At 30.9% G+C, this 2,936-nt stretch overlaps 1 protein-coding gene and 1 long non-coding RNA gene across 2 annotated transcripts in view; one reads left to right on the top strand and one right to left on the bottom strand.

Moving 5' to 3' along the window:
* On the bottom strand, positions 1-2,930 carry LOC125503084. The gene is made up of 2 exons (XR_007280674.1): positions 2,490-2,930; positions 1-2,425 (listed from the first exon to the last, which is right to left on the bottom strand). It is a non-coding gene; the product is annotated as an uncharacterized LOC125503084 (long non-coding RNA).
* LOC109544381 (signal recognition particle receptor subunit beta) overlaps positions 1-2,936 on the top strand; it is a gene marked incomplete in the record, with an annotated part of 7,929 nt that overhangs the window by 1,113 nt on the left and 3,880 nt on the right.

The following is a 2,936-nucleotide window of genomic DNA, read 5'->3' as shown; positions in this document are numbered from 1 at the left end:
CAGAAACACGCTGCGAAACACGCAGCTGAATCAGCTGCGGCAGCTGGACGCCAAGGAGACGGTTGGAGGAAAACTGGGCGATCCCTCCAAAGAGTTTTCCTTTGGCAGTCTCTACTGTAAAGTGGAATTTGCTGAGTCGTTTGCGTGCAGTAAGAGCGGCGATGTGGACCTGGAGACGCTGAAGAACTGGATCAGGAAGGTCACCAATTGATTCTGAGCGATTTTCCTGAGGCCAATCGAGTAACGAGAGTCGTCAGTTTTTTATTAACTTGAGCTTGCGCCTTTAGACGATTGTGGGAATAGGGAAACCATGGATTTATTCAATAATTATTTTGTTATCAAAAAAATTGTCTAAATTTTTTTGAATCAGAATATCGAGAAAAGGAATTTTTCAATAGTGAATTTAATTGTTGGTTCTTTATTATTCAGATAAGATTAAAATTCATCAAGTTTTTGTTCGCCATGACTGTAAATGGAGAATACGTCATCAATATAACGCCACCAAATTATTGGTTTAATTTTGTAATTATTAATGAAAGTTGATTCAAAATTTTCCATAAATAAATTACTGAAAAATGGGGATAGTGGCGACCCCATAGTCATTCCAGAATTTTGCTGATAAAAATTGTCATTGTATTGAAAATAAATTGATTTTACACATATTGTTAAAAGTTCAAGAATGTGCATAGTTGTGTGCGTTCTTTAAGATTGACGTCATTTTGTAATTTTTGTTTGATGATATTTAAAGTTTTATCAACATAAACGTTAGTGAATAGACTAACAACATCAAAACTTACTAGAATATGGTTTGGATTTATGTCTATGTTTAATAATTTTTGTAAAAAATGTTCAAAATTTTTAATATAGCAAGTTGTGTTATTTATTAGGGGATTTTAAATGCTTAAAAGATATTTGGCCAAGGGATGTGTAGGTGAATTTATACTACTAACTATTGGTCGTCAAGGAATATTAACTTTATCAATTTTTGGAACTCCGTAAAAATGTGGTGTTTTACTATTGCGTAGTGTTAATTTAGATCTAACGTAATCTGTGAATTCATGTTTAAATTTTTTTAAAGTGCTATAAATTTGTATTTCAAAACGTTCTGTTGGATTTTTGATAAATTTTGAATAACTTTTGCCATTTAAAAGTTCATAAATTTTTTGATCATAGATATTATAATCCATGATAACGGTCGCATTACCTTTGTCAGCAGGCAAAATTTTAATTGTTTTATCTTTTTTTAAAGACATTAATGCTTTTTGATCCATTGAGCGTATGTTTTGTTTAATTTTGAAAGGTTTTTCTATAATTATTTTTGATCTAATACGAAATTCTTTCTTCTTAAATTCTACGAACAAGTTTTTCCGCATCAGTTAATGATTTATTAAATAAATTTATAATTGTTTTGTCCAGAAATTGTTTATTTTTTATACTAAAAAGTCTTTATTTTTTCGTTAAGAAGTTTTTCTAGTTTATGATTATGAATTTGTTTTTGAATAATAAATTTTCTTTTATAGGTTTTATTAACGAAATTACATAAGTATATTATTAAAGTCGTCAAAGAAGAATTTGTATCGTAAGTCTTGTTTTCGGTCAAGTGTTTCGTTTTTCAATTTGATTTTATTTAATCTGTGATATTGAATTATTTCTCTAACTAAAGCTTTACTCGCTCTGTTTAAGATTTTTGTTACTTGTGTATTGATGTTATATGGACATCTAAGTCGTAAGCCTTTTGGAATAATGTTATTGTTTTTACATTGTAAAAATGTTAAACTGTTTTCAGAGTGTTGAGGTTTTATGTATTTGGATTCTAGATATCGAAAAATAGCAAAAAATATATAAAAAAAAACCTGTTTCTTTCCATAGCAATCGTCCACATAGCGACCAATTCCATAACAACCGTTTCCATAGCAACCGTCTATAGTACCAAGTGTATTCATAGATAAGTTCTATATTGTTGAAGCGGATTCATTTTTTTACAAACTTCTTTTTGGGTATTTTGCCTCAAAAATTTTTAAAAAATAAATTTTAAACAAAGTGTATTCATTGTAGCTGTTTGTATCGATAGCAGCCGTTTCTATCAATACATTATAATTTTATAGTAACCGTATCCATAGCAACCATTTCCATAGAAACCCTTTTTGTAGCAACTGTTTCCATTGTAACAACTGTATCCATCGCAACTGTTTCCATAGCAACTGCTTATTTTCATGGCCACCGTTTCATAGCAACTGTTTCTATAGGAGCTGTTTCCATAGCAACTGCGTGTTTCGATAGCAAATGTATATCAAAACTATTTCTATTGCAACTGTTTCCAGGCAGTCTTCATTGAAACTGTTTCCACAGCAACAAATTCCATAGCATCCAATTCCGTAACAACCTTTTCCATAGCAAGATTTTCGCATTATTCGCAGCAACAAGTCTAGAAATACATTATTTATACAGGACATTTCAATCACTATGTATATTGGAATTAAGTTCCTAACCGCAATTTTTACCCCAAAAAGGAATATATGGTTGCCTACATTTTGGCAAAGGCAGCAGATGCCCAAAATGTCAAAATTTCTAAACAATTAATATCACTAATTGTGCCTTAAGTTTTAAGTTAAACAATGGACGACGGGTGTCCCATAATTCTACACGCTCTCTGTATAATACTTTCTTTATTCCACTGATTTTTTTTCTAACTCCATTTTCTAATAAGGAAAACTACACGACCGCCACTGATGTTTACTGTACGTTTACTAATAATAAAGCACTTTGCAAGTCTGAACGTGTTGCTACATGTTAGAATAACATTGTTGTACGATTTTCTTAGACCTTTACCTACCTGTGGCAAGTTATATGGCAGGAAAATTTGCTATATTTCAATATAACATCTTTAACATTGAATGACACATGAATCAATATCAGTGTTTGCAGTGCCGAAAAAA

The sequence above is a fragment of the Dendroctonus ponderosae genome, unplaced genomic scaffold (genome assembly GCF_020466585.1).
Source record: "Dendroctonus ponderosae isolate FM_Combo_2020 unplaced genomic scaffold, Dpon_F_20191213v2 Dpon_F_20191213_12, whole genome shotgun sequence".
NCBI classification, from domain to species: domain Eukaryota; kingdom Metazoa; phylum Arthropoda; class Insecta; order Coleoptera; family Curculionidae; genus Dendroctonus; species Dendroctonus ponderosae.
The sequence above is the reverse complement of the archived record's forward strand: the minus strand, read 5'-3'. Positions and strand labels throughout refer to the sequence as shown.